Source organism: Apodemus sylvaticus, chromosome 19, assembly GCF_947179515.1.
Source record: "Apodemus sylvaticus chromosome 19, mApoSyl1.1, whole genome shotgun sequence".
NCBI lineage: Eukaryota > Metazoa > Chordata > Mammalia > Rodentia > Muridae > Apodemus > Apodemus sylvaticus.
Genome location: NC_067490.1, coordinates 52,559,701 through 52,576,716, shown reverse-complemented (window position 1 = coordinate 52,576,716; position 17,016 = coordinate 52,559,701). Strand labels below are relative to the sequence as shown.

At 36.1% G+C, this 17,016-nt stretch overlaps 1 protein-coding gene across 2 annotated transcripts in view; it reads left to right on the top strand.

Annotated features, from left to right (window-relative positions):
- Window positions 1-17,016, top strand: part of Grik2 (glutamate ionotropic receptor kainate type subunit 2) — a 706,521-nt gene that overhangs the window by 234,465 nt on the left and 455,040 nt on the right. The window lies entirely within an intron of this gene.

Genomic DNA, 17,016 nt, shown 5'->3' with positions numbered 1-17,016 from the left:
CATCCAATGAAATGACCATGTGGTTTTGTTCTTTGAGTTTGTTTATGTAGTGGATTGTATTGATGGATTTCCGTATATTGAACCAACCCTGCATTCCCGGGATAAAGTCTACTTGATCATGGTGGATGATCGTTTTGATGTGTTCTTGGATTCGGTTGGCAAGAATTTTGTTGAGTATTTTTGCATCGATGTTCATAAGGGAAATTGGTCTGAAGTTCTCTTTCTTTGTTGGATCTTTGTGTGGCTTTGGTATCAGCGTAATTGTGGCTTCGTAGAAGGACTTGGGTAGTGTTCCTTCTGTTTCTATTTTGTGGAATAGTTTGAAGAGTATTGGTGTTAACTCTTCTTTGAAGGTCTGGTAGAATTCTGCACTGAAACCATCTGGTCCTGTGCTTTTTTTGGTTGGAAGACTTTCTATGACTCCTTCTATTTCTTTAGGCTTTATGGGACTGTTTAGATGGTCTAGTTGGTCCTGATTTAATTTTGGTATTTGGTATCTGTCAAGGAAATTGTCCATTTCCTCCAGATTCTCCAGTTGTGTTGAGTACAGGCTCTTGTAGTAGGATCTGATGATTTTTTGGATTTCCTCAGTTTCCGTTGTTATGTCTCCCTTTTCATTTCTAAGTTTGTTAATTTGGATACTTTCTCTGTGCCCTTTGGTCAGTCTGGCTAAGGGTTTATCTATCTTGTTGATTTTCTCAAAGAACCAGCTCCTAGTTTTGTTGATTTTTTGTATGGTTCTCTTTGTTTCTACTTGATTGATTTCGGCCCTGAGTTTGATGATTTCCTGCCTTCTACTCCTCCTGGGTGAAATAGCTTCTTTTTGTTCTAGGGCTTTCAGGTGTGTCATTAAGTTGGTAATGTATGCTCTCTCCATTTTCTTTTTGGAGGCACTCAGGGCTATGAGTTTTCCTCTTAGCACTGCTTTCATTGTGTCCCATAGATTTGGGTATGTTGTGTTTTCATTTTCATTGTGTTCTAAAAAGTCTTTAATTTCTTTCTTTATTTCTTCCTTGACCAAGGTGTCATTGAGTAGAGTATTGTTCAATTTCCACGTGTATGTGGGTTTTCTGTTGTTTCTGTTGCTATTGAAGACCACTTTTATTCCATAGTGATCAGATAGGAGGCATGGGATTAGTTCTATCTTTTTATATTTGTTGAGGTCTGTCTTGTGACCAATTATATGGTCGATTTTGGAGAAGGTACCATGAGGTGCTGAAAAAAAGGTATATTCTTTTGTTTTAGGATAGAATGTTCTATATATATCAGTTAAATCTAATTGGTCCAAAGCTTCAATTAGTTTCATTGTGTCCTTGTTTAGTTTCTGTTTTCCTGATCGGTCCATTGAGGAAAGTGCAGTGTTGAAGTCACCCACAATTATTGTGTTAGGTGCAATGTGTGCTTTGAGTTTTAATAAAGTTTCTTTTATGAAAGAGGGTGCCCTTGCATTTGGAGCATAGATGTTCAGGATTGAGAGTTCTTCTTGTTGTATTTTTCCTTTGACCAGCAAGAAGTGTCCCTCAGAGTCTCTTTTGATGACTTTGGGTTGAAAGTCAATTTTATCTGATATTAAAATGGCTACTCCAGCTTGTTTCCTGAGACCATTTGCTTGTAAAATTGTCTTCCAGCCTTTTACTCTAAGGTAGTGTTTGTCTTTGACCCTGAGGTGTGTTTCCTGTAAGCAGCAAAATGTAGGGTCCTGTTTACGTATCCAGTCAGTTAGTCTGTGTCTTTTTATTGGGGCATTGAGTCCATTGATGTTAAGAGATATTAAGGAATAGTGATTGTTACTTCCTATCATTTTTGACGTTATTTTTTAAATTTGATTGCTTAACTTCTTTTGGGTTTGATGAAAGGTTACTATCTTGCTTTTTTCAGGGTGGAGTTTCCCTCCTTGTATTGGTGTTGTCCTCCTATTATCCTTTTTAGGGCTGGGTTTGTGGATAGATATTGGGTGAACTTGGTTTTGTCGTGAAATATCTTAGTTTCTCCATCTATGGTGATTGAGAGTTTTGCTGGATATAGTAGTTTTGGTTGGCATTTGTGTTCTCTTAGAGTCTGCATGAGATCTGCCCAGGACCTTCTAGCCTTCATAGTCTCAGGTGAAAAGTCTGCTGTGATTCTGATAGGTCTTCCTTTATATGTTACTTGGCCTTTTTCTCTTACTGCCTTTAGTATTCTTTCTTTGTTTAGAACATTTGGTGTTTTGATTATTATGTGACGGGAAGTATTTCTGTTCTGGTCCAGTCTGTTTGGAGTTCTGTAGGCTTCTTGTATATACATGGGCATCTCTCTCTTTAGGTTAGGGAAGTTTTCTTCCATAATTTTATTGAAGATATTTGCTGGCCCTTTAAGTTGTAAATCTTCACTCTCATCTATGCCTATAATCCTTAGGTTTGGTCTTCTCATTGTGTCCTGGATTTCCTGGATATTTTGGGTTACAAGCTTTTTGCACTTTGCATTTTCTTTAACTGTTGAGTCCATGGTTTCTATGGAATCTTCAGCATCTGAGATTCTTTCTTCTATCTCTTGTATTCTGTTGTTGATATTTGCATCTCTGTCCCCTGATTTCTTCCCAAGGCTTTCTATCTCCAAAGTTGTCTCCCTTTGAGTTTTCTTAGTTGTTTCTACTTCTGATTTTAGATCCTGGATGGTTTTGCTTAGCTCCTTCCCTTGCATGTTTGTGTTTTCCTGTAATTCTTTAAGAGATTTTTGTGTTTCCTCTTTCATGAGCTCAGCCTGTTGACCAAAGTTCTCCTGTATTTCTTTAAGAGATTTTTGTGTTTCGTCTTTCATGACCTCAGCCTGTTGAGCAAAGTTCTCCTGTATTTCTTTAAGTGTTTTTTGCATTTCCTCCTTGTTGGCTTTTGTATTCTCCTGGATTTCTTTCAATGATTTTTGTGTTTCCCTTGCAAGGGCTTCTAACTTTTGATCCATTTTCTCCTCAATGTCCTTCATGTGTTCCTGTACCAGCATCATGACCAGTGATTTTAAATCCAAATCTTGTTTTACTGGTGTGATGGGGTATCCAGGACTTGCTGGTAGAGGATAATTTGGTTCAGATGTTGCCATATTGCCTTGATTTCTGTTAGTGACGTTTCTGCGTTTGCCTTTTGCCATCTAGCTCTCACTGGTGTTACTTGGTCTTGTCAGTGCTGGACTCACCAGTGCAAGCTGCCCCTTCCCCGTTGGCCTCTGGTGCACAGCTTACACTCTGCACTGCCTATAGACAGGGTGCTGTTGTCCAGGCTGTTCAGATCCCGAAGCAGGCACCTGAAGGCTCCCGCTGGGGCCCGCAGGATTTATTGGAGCACACTGACTTCTCCCAGCTGGCCGCCCGGAAGCCCCCACTAGCCTCTTGAGGGACCTGGAGATGTGGCGGCCACCCAGGCTGATCTGAAGCGGAGAGAGTTGAGCTGGGGGCTTCTGCCTGAGGCCTTGCCCCAGATTGTGTCTGTGGACCAGGTGGAACCCGTGTGCACCCCCAGGGAGCTCCGAAGGTGAATGTTGCTGTGACCTCCCCTGTGCTCCGCTCACTCCGCTGGGCAGCCGATTTCCCCAACCGGGCTGGCGCACACTAGGTTAGCCTTGTCGCCTGGGCCCTGAGTCCAGGCAAACGCCTGGGAGGCCAAGGTCCGAGCAAAGTTCCCCTAGGGCTATGTCTGTTATTTGGGTCCGCCAGGTGACCCGGATGGCGGGCGTGCGCGTCCGCGCTCCCCGAAAGCACCGGGAGAGTCTGTTGTGCTAATAACCTCCTGGGCGGGTTGCCACACAGATGGCCCACCAAGCCGCCCAGTTCTTGGGGTCAGTCCTGTGCCTTTTGGGGCCTAGACCCCCGTTTTGTTAGCCTCAGGCTACGCTTGTTAGCAGTCTCTGCCCTCCCGAGCACTCTGGCTCCTGTAGGCAAAATGGCGGCGCGTGCACCGGCCGGGGCAAAAAAAAAAAAAACTCCTGGCTGGGTTGGCACCCCAATGGCCACTCGAACAGCCCAGGGCCTGGGTGCAGGCCAACGCCCGTCTGGCTCAGACCCCTGCGGTGTTGGGCCTAGGATTATGTTTGTGTACCTCAGTCTGACCGATCTCTGGAGCCCGGGATCAAGATGGCGGTGAGTCTCTCCTGACTGGCGGGCAGCAGAGTTCTGAAGTGGCTTCCGTGCAGCGAAAGGCTCCGCAGAACCGCAGTTGCTTGCCGCCCGGCTGGTCAGCGAAGGTCAGTGGTCGTGGGCGCAGGGCCTAACTGGACCCTGTGTCGCCTTGGTTCCACCGCTGATGGCCCTTCAGCTGGAGCAGCCACTGCTACCGCCGCCGCCGCCGCCCTGTACCCCATTTTTTAATAGGGTTGTTCGGTTTTCTGGAGTCTAAGGTCTTGAGTTCTTTATATATATTGGATATTAGCCCTCTATCTGATGTAGGATTGGTGAAGATCTTTTCCCAATTTGTTGGTTGCCGATTTGTCCTTTTGATGGTGTCCTTTGCCTTACAGAAACTTTGTAATTTTATGAGGTCCCATTTGTCAATTCTTGATCTTAGAACGTATGCTATTGGTGTTCTGTTCAGAAACTTTCTCCCTGTACCAATGTCCTCAAGGGTCTTCCCCAGTTTCTTTTCTATTAGGTTCAGAGTGTCTGGCTTTATGTGGAGGTCCTTGATCCATTTGGATTTGAGCTTAGTACAAGGAGACAAGGATGGATCAATTCCCATTCTTCTGCATGCTGACCTCCAGTTGAACCAGCACCATTTGTTGAAAAGGCTATAGGCAGCAATGCAAAGATTTTATTTAATTGAATGATGAGTTAAAAAATGCCCTTTAAAAATACTGGCTATAGCATAAAGAAATAAGTTACAATAGCCCATAGTAAGACAGGAATTTGGGAAATTCAGGAGAGATACATTATTACATATGAAAGAGTGCAGTTGGGTTTAGTCAAATACCTGAAAGATTTACAGTAATGCTACTGAAGATATGATGGAAACTTAATACTGTTAGCACTAATAATGTGTCTTAGAGTTTTATTGCTGTAAAGAGACACCATGACCACAGCAATTCTTTTGAAATAAAATACTTAATTTTAGCTGCTTTACAGTTTCATATGATTAGTTCATTATCATTATGGTCAGACTGTAGTAGTTTTCAGGCAGACAAGATGCTGGAAAAGTAGCTGAAAGTTTGATATCAGAATCCACAGGAACCAGATAGAAATACTAGGTCTGGCTTGAACTTCTGAAACATAAATACCTTCTCCAAGTGATATTCAAAAAGGCCATACCTATTCTAACAAGGCCACATTCCAAGAAGGTCCTATTGGCCAAGATTTCAAAGCTATGAGCCTAAGGGTCCATTCTTACTCAAACCACCATACAGTAGAACCTGACACAAGCTAGTGTGTCGATAAGAAAGCCTTGGAGTATTCAGTAATAGGTGAACTCAGGCTTTTATAATATACCTGCAGGTCAATTAATGATAATGTAAGAGATGCTTCCTATATATTATTGTAAAATTAGTATAGACATTTTAGTTCTTGCTGTTTTCCTTCTTTCTTCAGACCTTTATAATAAAAGTCTGAATTTTCAGAAAATTAAATAAAATATATTTTCACTTACTCTAGGTTATAGTCAACATTTTTCTACTTTTGATTTTATTACATGTTATATCTGAATGCTTTCAATAAGGGACTTGTAGGAACTGTATATTTTATCTTCTCTTTCTCATCAATCTGTCATCTATCTCTCTATCTATCAATCTATTAATCTATCATCTATGTGTGTATCATTTATCTGTCATACAGCTTTCTATATCTAAATTTAGTTATTTTCTTTGAGAGAATTACTTATCTAATGTCATTTACATCTAAAGTACTTAGAAACTATACCAATGAAGTCTCCCCAACACAACATTCAGCATGAACTGAATATTGACAGCAACAATAGACATGTTGAAGTAAGAATATGAGGAAAGCCTTGAAGGCTTCAACCCCATATAAAGACCAAGAGGCAATGAAAGGAATGCTGAGAGAAAGAAAAATAGCCTTTCTACAGGAAGAGCCCACCAAATGCTTATGACATACAAATGGCCAACCCTGAAAACCTACGTATAAGCAACATTATGTAGGCCGAGCATGTTACTTTATTTAGGAATGCATATGCATACATATAGATATATGTTAAAATAATAAGAAAGACACTATGGGAAAATTTGGCGAGAAGAAAAGAAAATGTGAAATAATGTGATTTCATTATAATTACAAAAACAAATAATTATATATGCATACAGTTTAAGAGCACACTTTAAAAAATTAAAGACAGTTAACTTTTTATTTTTTCAATAATTATTTTACAAAATTGCAAATGATCTGTTCTGTTGTGAATGGAAAATAATCTTTGTATGACAATTTACTAAGAAAGCTAATACATATTCTGGAAGAACAATGGGTAATTTGAGATTCAGAGCATTGACTATCATTAAATTAAAGTTGTATCCACTTTAAGATGGGACCTCCTGAAAGTCCCAGTGGTTAGACGTTTTGTTGACTGGCACATTCATCATAGATTTATAAGTCAGACAATCATCTGTGGTAGTTAATATTGATCTACAGAAGAAAAACATTGGCAAGGTTTCAGCAATTGATTCGTAAGTCTTTCATTTTAGTATTGGGCAATGATGTTTGTGAGTCAGAATCTTATGGGAAAAGATTTAGCATTGTTTGTTCTGTGTAAGTCAGGAAACTCTTACCATTTAGTATTCTGTGACTGTGAAACAGAGCAGTGAAACTATGTTATTCTCCCATGAGTCTCCCCATCTTCCTCAACATGCTATGATAGAATATTGAGGCTGATTAATTTTCAATATAAGCCTGGAAGGAACTGTAGATATTTTGTTATTTGAAATAGAGACTATAAAAATTTAACATCCTATTTTGAATTCATAGAAACAAACCAAAGGAAAAAAGTGTTTAGAACAATTATATTAGATTATGTTTTTATATATGTTAAATTTAAAGGTGGGCCCAGAAAGATAGTAAAAATTATCTGGATCCCAGAAAGTAAAGACTGAAAATAAGTTACCACAAAACCGCAAAGTCTGAAACTGGTTGAATGCTAGTATAAATCCATCATGAACACAATCATAGATTACTAAGAAGCAGCTTCGAGATCAGACAGTTCAATATAGTTATTACTCTAGAGTTTACTTAGTAATTATGTTTTCTGGACTCTACAGGAATTTCTCTCTTTATGAAGTACATGTTTCTGAAATGCTACATGCAGTTCTTATGTCTCATTGTAAAATGGATAACCTTAGTTATAGACACTTTTAAAGAAGACATATGGAACACATAAACTTTATTTTTCAATGTTTAAAATATTTACTTAAAAGAAAAGCTTGGTCCCTTTCCACAGCAATAAAACATTGAGAATATTGTCTAAGACAATATTTAATAGTAATATATAACTCATAATTATACTTTTAGCATAAAACAACTGTTCCTTCCTTAAAGAATCAATATTACAGATTTTACTTTCTTTGTCATGAAGGGAAAATTATTCCTTTAATTTCCTGCCATTTTTCACATCAATACATTACAGATGAATGAAAAAGTCTGTTGCTTTCTTTCTACACAAATTCCTTCTATCACTAGCATTTTTAACATTAAAAATGTGAAATTATATTTCACCAATATTTCATGCCTGGCCTCTTTAACTTAATGTTTTGTTTATAACATCTATTTTGTGTAGCATGACAGCCTGCAAGTATGCCAATATTACAGAGTTCTCTGAACAGTGATGTACACATTTGTCTGATGATGCTTCCATTTCTCTGATTATATATTTCAGAAAGAAATTCACTAGTTCACAAAGCTGTATGTTCTTTTTTAGATGACTATGAAACAATATTTTCAATGTAATATTTATTCATGTTTTCCTTCTTTCTTTTAACTGTATATTTTGTTGAATAGAAAATTATTTGAACCTGATTTTGACTTTCAGTGTCCTGACAATTGTGATGTGGATCACATATCTTTTTTTACTGTTCATTCGATGCTTTTTAGAAAGATGATGCTTGTCCAGGTGTCTACATGTACAGTATTTGCTTTGCCTCTACTTTCTCTTAATGTAAAATTTATTTTTTCTCTGATACACACACACTCAGACACACACACACACACACACACACACAGAGAGAGAGAGAGAGAATCCTCTCTTTGACTAGTGTTAATATTGCCAAATATAGCATACTTTTATTTTTTTATCTTTTTAAAATACATATCATTTTAACATATGCTTTTGTTTCAACAAGATTATAGCCTTACTTTCAACTTGACTGTATACTTAATGTGATGTTTAATCTTATTGCATTTATTATTTGTGAATTTGTGTGGTGTATTTATGTGTGTGTTTGTGCCATGAAACATATGTAGAGTCAGAGGACAACTTTTTCAAGTTGTGTGGGTCTGTGGTTTGACCTAAGTTCTCCTGGTTTATGGAGTAAGCTCTGTTAATAACTGAGGCCCTGAACCTCATCCATGAAAATTAAATGAAATTACAAGTCTTTCCTTCTGGAACAGTATTATTAATATTTCTATATTTGCTAATAGACATTTACATAGGTATAAGAATGTGGATCAGTATGATTTTAATATGTATTTCCTGTTTGTGGTAAATTTCTTTATGTAATTATATATTTGAGGATTTTTATATATTTTCTCTCATCTCAGTCACCTTCCTTTCAGATTACTATGAATGGTCATCACTAGCAAACTGGATAGCTAATACAAATAGCTAATTTTCTAGAAATATACAACCTGACGGTTATGGAGAAACAGAAAATTCTGACCAGGCCAGTAATGAGTGAGGACATAAAGCAATAAAAATATTCTTCCAATTCAGATAATTCCAGGACATTAATGGATATATTAATGAAATCCAGTAACCATTTAAAGCAAAAAATCATGTCTTTATGAAAAAATGTTAGTAAATATATAAAATACAGTGTGAAATACAAATTTCTAGCATTCTCCAACCGTAACACAAAAATGTTTCCTCAGTCTCATTTTCTAGAGCATATGTGAAAAAATCTTCATAGAAATTATTCTTTAAAAACTACTAAACATGCCTGAAAAAGGTTGAGAAAACACACATAAATAGAAAAAATACTTTGCTAATCAGGTAAACAATGCAATGGAAAAAAGCCAAATTACCTGGTTGATAATTAAAAAAGGGACTTGAATGTACATCTCAAAACCAACCAAAGAAAACACATTTAATTTAGGGATTTTTTCATTTGCATATTTCTTTGACATATTTTTTAATAACCATATATTTCATTTTATTTTTTTATTTTATTTTATTTTTTATTCGATATATTCTTTATTTACATTTCAAATGATTTCTCCTTTCCTGGCTCCCCACTCCCCGAAAATCCCATAAGCCCTCTTCTCTCCTCCTGTTCCCCCACCCACCCCTTCCCACTTCCTTGTTCTGGTATTGCCCTACACTGTTGCACTGAGCTTTCCTGAACCAGGGGCCACTCCTTCTTTCTTCTTGGACATCATTTGATATATGGATTATGTCTTGGGTATTCAAAGGTTCTAGGCTAATATCTGCTTATAAGTGAGTGCATACCATGAATGATCTTTTGAAATTGGGTTACCAAACCTAGGATGATGTTCTCCAGCTCCATCCATTTGTCTAAGAATTTCATGAATTCATTGTTTCTAATAGCCGAATAGTACTCCATTGTGTATACATACAATATTTTTGTATTCATTCCTCCATTGAGGGACATCTGGGTTCTTTCCAGCTTCTGGCTATTATAAATAGGGCTGCTATGAACATATTGAATAATGTATCCTTATTACATGCTGTAGAATCCTCTGGGTATATGCCCAAAAGTGGTATAGCAGGGTTGTCTGGAAGTGATGTGCCCAGTTTTCTGAGGAACCGCCAGACTGATTTCCAGAGTGGTTGTAACAGCTTGCAACCCCACCAGCAGTGGAGGAGTGTTCCTCTTTCTTCATGCTCTTGTCAACACCTGCTTTCTCCTGAGTTTTTAATCTTAGCCATTCTGACTGGTGTGAGGTGAAATCTCAGGGTTGTTTTAATTTTCATTTCCCTGATGACTAATGATGTTGAACATTTCTTAAAGTGCTTTTCAGCCATCTGAAGTTCTTCAGGTGAAAATTCTTTGTTTATGTCTGTACTCCATTTTTAAATAGGATTATTTGGTTTTCTGGGGTCTAACTTCTTGAGTTCTTTGTATATATTAGATATTAGCCCTCTGCCAGATGTAGGGTTGGTGAAGACCTTTTCCCAATTTCTTGGTTGCCATTTTGTCCTTGTGATGATGCCTTACAGAAACTTTGTAATTTTATGAAGTCCCATTTGTCAATTCTTGATCTTAGAGCATAAGCTATTGGTGTTCTGTTCAGGACACCAATATAACAAAAATATTGGTGTTTTGTCCTTTTGACACTGTCAAAAGGACAAAACGACAACCAACAAATTGTGAAAAGATCTTCACCAACCCTACATCCGATCGAGGGCTAATATCAAATATATACAAAGAACTCAAGAAGTTAGACCCCAGGGAACCAAATAACCCTATTAAAAATGGGGTACAGACCTAAACAAAGAATTTTCGCCTGAAGAAATTCAAATGGCCGAGAAGCACCTTAAGATGTGCTCAACATCATTAGCCATTAGGCAAATGCAGATCAAAACAATCCTGAGATTTCACCTCACACCAGACAGAATGGCTATGGTTAAAAACTCAGGAGACAGCAGGTGTTGGCGAGGATGTGGAGAAAGAGGAACACTCCTTCACTGCTGGTGGGATTGTAAGATGGTACAACCACTCTGGAAATCAGTCTGGCGGTTCCTAAGAAAACTTGGCATGACTCTTCTGGATGACCCTGTTATACCTCTCCTGGGCATATAACCAGAGGATTCCCCAGCGTGCAATAAGGACACATGCTCCACTATGTTCGTAGCAGCCTTATTTATAATAGCCAGAAGCTGGAAAGAACCCAGATATCCCTCAATGGAGGAATGGATACAGAAAATGTGGTATATATACAGAATGGAGTACTATTCAGCAATTAAAAACAATGAATTCGTGAATTTTTTAGGCAAATGGATGGAACTGGAAAATATCATCCTAAGCGAGGTAATGCAACCACAAAAGATACACATGGAAAGCAATCATTGATAAGTCGATATTAATTAGCCCTGAAGCTCTGAACACTGAAGATACAATTAGCATATCAAATGATTCCCATGAATAAGGAAGAAAAGGACCCTAATCCTGGAAAGGCTTGATCCAGCATTGTAGGGGAGTACCAGGACAGAGAAAAGGGAGGGAGAAAGATAGGAGAATGGATGGAGAGAAGAGGACCTGGGACATATGTGGGGGGGGACTGGTAAGGGGAATGCTTTTAGAATGTAAACAGAGAATATAGAAAATAAATAAAAAATTTAAAAAAATTAAAAAAAAAAAGAATGGATCAATTCGCATTCTTCTGCATGCTGACCTCCAGTTGAACCAGCACCATTTGTTGAAAAGGCTATCTTTTTTCCACTGGATTTTTCAACTCCTTTGTTGAAGATCAAGTGGCTATAGGTGTACGGGTTCATTTCTAGATCTTCAATCCTATTCCATTGGTCCACCTGTCTGTCACTGTACCAATACCTGTACCAATACATTGTACCAATATACTATCAGATGATATGATAGTCTACCTAAGTGACCCAAAAAACTCCACTAGAGAACTCCTACAGCTGATAAACAACTTCAGCAAAGTGGCAGGTTTTAAAATCAACTCAAGCAAATCAGTTGCCTTCCTATACTCAAAGGATAAGGAGGCTGAGAAAGAAATTAGGGAAATGACTCCCTTCACAATAGCCACAAACAGTATAAAGTACCTTGGGGTGACTCTTACCAAACATGTGAAAGATCTGTATGACAAGAACTTCAAGATTCTGAAGAAGGAAGTAGAGGAAGACCTCAAAAAATGGAAAAACCTCCCATGCTCATGGATCGGCAGGATTAATATACTTAAAATGGCCATTTTGCCAAAAGCAATATACAGATTCAACGCAATACCCATCAAAATCCCAACTCAGTTCTTCATAGAGTTAGAAAGAGCAATTCTCAAATTCATCTGGAATAACAAAAAACCCAGGATAGCTAAAACTATTCTCAACAACAAAAGAAATTCTGGGGGAATCAATATCTTTTCAATATAGTACTTGAGGTACTAGCTCGGGCAATTGGACAACATAAGGAGGTCAAAGGGATGCAAATTGGAAAGGAAAAAAAATCAAACTATCACTATTTGCAGATGACATGATACTATACTTAAGTGACCCTAAAACTTTCACCAGAGAACTCCTACAGCTGATAAACAACTTCAGCAAAGAATCTGGTTATAAAATCAACTCAAGCAAATCAGTAGCCTTCCTATACTCAAAGGATAGCAGGCTGAGAAAGAAATTAAGGAAATAACTCCCTTCACAATAGCCACAAACAATATAAAGTATCTTGATGTGACTCTAACCAAGCAAGTGAAAGATCTGTATGACAAGAACTTCAGATCTCAGAAGAACAAAATGGAAGACCTCAGAAAATGGAAAAATCTTCCATGCCCGTGGATTGGCAGGATTAATATAGTTAAAATGGCCATCTTGCCAAAAGCAATGTACAGATTCAACACAATCCCCATCAAAATCTTTGACATATTATAGTTTTTCTCTTCCTCATGATCAGTGTTTTAAAAAAAATTAGACATTTTATTAATCTTTCGTGTCATCTTAATAGTTCTTGCTTATTTCTTTTCTATTTCCTTTATTCATACTTAAGGTTTTATTGTTTATTTCTTCTTCTTTTCTTAGTTGTTTAATTTTGATATTTCAGTTTTCTTTGACTGGTTCATTGTTTTCCAGCTTTCTAAATGGAAGCTTCAGGTTTTAGTTCCCATCTTTCTTAATCAACTGACCACAAAAGCCTCCTCCTATTTTTAAAATATCTGTGTCTTTGACTGTCTCCCGAGTTCTTATTGTTTTAGACAAATCACTAATTCTCCATCATATGCTATCATTATGATTTTAGTTTTATTTATAGATTTATATATATGCATATGTAAATATATATGAATGACTATGCTGAAACAATTATTTTATCTTTTTTCTAATGCTGCTTACACATGAAATTTTTAATTTTATTTTTTTAAAGTCTGCAGGATGGTGTCGTCACATATGCTAAACATTACACACTTCCTAAGACATGAAGACTATTGATTTTTAGTTAAAATTAATTGAAATTATACAACATATTTATCTTTTCGGCAGTTATTTACATATTTAAGATTGCTGTGGCCTCTCTTTGATTATCCAGTGCCTAACAACTTTAAAAATAAAATGAATCAAACAAATGAATGAATTAAGAAGAAGAAAGACATGTATTTAAAGAGGGAACAAAACTACAGCCTTGAGGAGAAAGAATCTTTAATTTCACAATGTTTCTCCTCTATAGTAACAAGACCCTAACAACTGAGTGATCAAGTGAGGCAATTTCTTTATTATTTAGTATTATTATTTCCTACTATTGAAATGGTCTCATTATGTAACCCTGAGTGTTGGTGTTGTCATTGGCATAGTTTTCTTATATAGCCTCAACTTACCTGGAATTTTATAGATCAAGATGGCCACAAATTTACAAAAGAAAACAAAAAACAAAAGACATCAAATGAAAGCCAAAACAACAACAGCAAAAAGCTGTGTTTCTGTCTCCTCTGTACTTAAATGTCACCAGATCTAGCAAAGAACATTATGAACAGATAAGGCTATTGACAAAATACAAAACTTTTTTTCTCCTTTAGTTAGTTAACAGCAGGAATAGAGATTTTTTTCATAGTTGCCAATTAATAACACACTTTTATAGAATTTGTTTCATTGCTGTGTCTTCTTTTAGTTCTTAGCATAATTTCTGGACTTTATTCTTACCATGATCAGAATCAAAAAGACTATTTGTGTGTCCATGATTTGTCCTGTGCTACAACTATCCTTGAGTCTATTTCTTAGTCATTCTCCCAATGTACTCACTCAGATCTCTTTCAGCCATCTATGATCCTTTAATACAAAAACAGCCAAGGCTGACAGTCTCACTACATCATCTCTGTAACTTCAACATTCTAGATAACTGCAGACTCCATCTTGCTTGTCCATCTTCTGAAATTAAACAAAATAGTGTTCATGAATTGATTTAAGAAAAAAAAATTCCCTGCTTTTTAGCTGAACAAATCCACGCAGTCCATACTTAATGTCGCAAACGTACAAGTAAACATGGAACCAAGCCTATCTGTATCTCTGGTAGCCTTTGCTTTTTTAAAAATGTCTTCCAACTGGCATTGGCTTTGTGATGGTTATATTACCTACAAGCACATGTGTGGTTTACCAATAGTATCTAAAGAAGAAATAGTTATTGATATATTAGATTGTATATGTCTTTTAAAGAATTCTGTTTTCACCTTTCATGAAAATGTCAGGATATGAGTAAGAATTCAAATTTGAAAATATGCCATCAGGTACAGAATCAAAACCAACATCCAGTTAATAATTCTTTGGCACATGAATGTTGGTTATGCATTTCTACAATTGTGATATTTCATACAATATTATTGACTGAAATTATTTAAGTATCTTATGTAATAACATAGGATAAAATTCAAGTGCCTATTGTATCTATTCTTATTATTTTGGGGCCATAATGGAATTTCTTTCAAAATATAATACAGTCCATGTGTGGATAGATCTTAAGAAATTATCATTATTTCTCTTCTCTTTCTAGTTTTCTAAAACTAACAACCACACTTTTCAAGTACTTTTATAACTATATCTATTATAGTGATTATTTTTCTATCATAATGTTAGTGTTTTATAAGTTAACTTTTTCAATGTCTAAATAAATCAAATTTAGTCTCACTGTGAACATACATTCCTAGATTTGTGCTATCAATCCAAATTTTCTTTGATGTTTTAATAACAAGTTTTGGGGGAAGGTCCTTCCTATTAAAATCTGAACATGGTAGAATGGTGAGTTATTCATTTTTTCTCAATAGTGTTCGGTGCCTTTTCAAGAAGATACTGTGAGAGTATGCTTTGTTTTTTTAATAAATAAATATTAGAATATGAGATTAAGTCAGTAAAATTAATTATTCATTTTATTTAGTTAAGGTAGAGAATTACTTATTCCAAATATTTTAAAATATTTCTTTAAATATTTAAAAGAGTGATAATATGTGAGAGTAATATTTTTCTGAATTATTTATAAGGAGGAGTAAGGATAAAAGAGTTTGAAGTCACTGCCATCAAATATTGATCATTTCAGTATTTCAGACAAAAATTCCAACTTTTTGTCTTATCTTAGAATAAGTAAACTGCTCCATGTTTCCAGCTGGTAGGACATGAGTAGTCAACTGTGAACTGATTGATCCAGGGAAGTTTGATTTGTGTATGATTGTGGTGAAATTACGTAGTATAAATTTAAAAGGGAGAAAGGGACGTTTTCTTCCTATTTAAGACCCTTGTTTCTCAATGAAAGGTTGGAAAGAGTTCATGTGTAGGTATGTCCCCCTTCACTTCATTCACTAGGCCAACAATAAGGAAAAGATTCTATTAAGGTCAGACATCTAATTCCATATAAAGAAATGTTAATGACGCCAGAGAAGAGGAAGGCAGGGGCAACAATGAAGAAGTGGGCTTGGGGGTAGGGGAGCTGCTTATGCAGAGTAACAGACTGAGGGGCTACATTTTTAAATCACACTGGATTGCTTACAGTGCATTAAGTCAGATAATAGAGGGCTTTGTTTTGAACTTGCAGCATTTGTGTCTGTTATATCTTCTGAAAAGGAACTTACAGTAAAATTAAAGAGCAAGTCTACTTTGTTCAAATTTTATATAGGAAAAATGCCAAAATTTGAATTTTACATGCATTGGTACATTTTTATTTATTATTTATTTACTTAAGATAATACTTTACATAATTTTCATAAATTTTAACAATTCTATACAAGAGTATCATTTGAATTGGATAGCCTATCTCAGGATATTAATCTTGGAGAAAACTGTCTTTCTCTTCTCCAGCAGCAATTGACTACCTGTAATTATTCATCTAGGGGAGAAGCCTTATAAAATTTTACCAAGAAAATTGGCATGTCAACTGGTATTGTCATTAAGCATGTTTGATTTTGACCATCATGTTGTTGTGATGTCATGGGCCCAGGATTCCCCCTGTCAAGTCTAGTAGATACTATTTGATAGTGAGCATTCTGCTCTTCTGCCTCCTACAATCTTTCTTCACTTTATTCTGCAATGTTCCTGAACTAGGTGTGGGTATTGTGTTGTACATATATTAATTGGTATTGTGTCCTACAGTCAGATACTCTCTGTATTTTTACCACATAAGGTGCTCAATAGTAGGCTCTGTCTGCTACAAAAAAGAAGCTTTTTTGGGGGTGGGGTCGGGAATGACAGTTACAGTTATCTTTGTACATATAAATAACTATTTTAATACAGTTAAACTTTATATTGCCTTAGAAAGATGAGCATTACAAGATTTGCCTTTGGGAACTATGACCTATCTACCCTGAGAAAGTTGGCTAGGTTTATAGTATCTATCATGAATTATCTCCTGTAAGGTGGGCCATAAGTCTAATTTTATATTTGTTGACTTCAGCAAGATGTAACTACTACAATTTTATCATTATTGGTATATTACCATTGTAAATATATGCATTTTGTAGAGATTTTGTGATGTCTTAATTAAGGAAGACAAATGTAATTCAATCTTCTGAATAGTAAGCATTACAGTTGGCATTATTCAGTATTGACTATTTTCTTAGTATATGAAAATGAACAGATAATTTTGTGTTTTGTGTTTTGTGTTTTGTCTTAAAATAAGTAATCTTAAAATATAAAGGAAAAGTACCCTTAAACAGCATCACATTGGGCAAAAATTCCAGTTTTT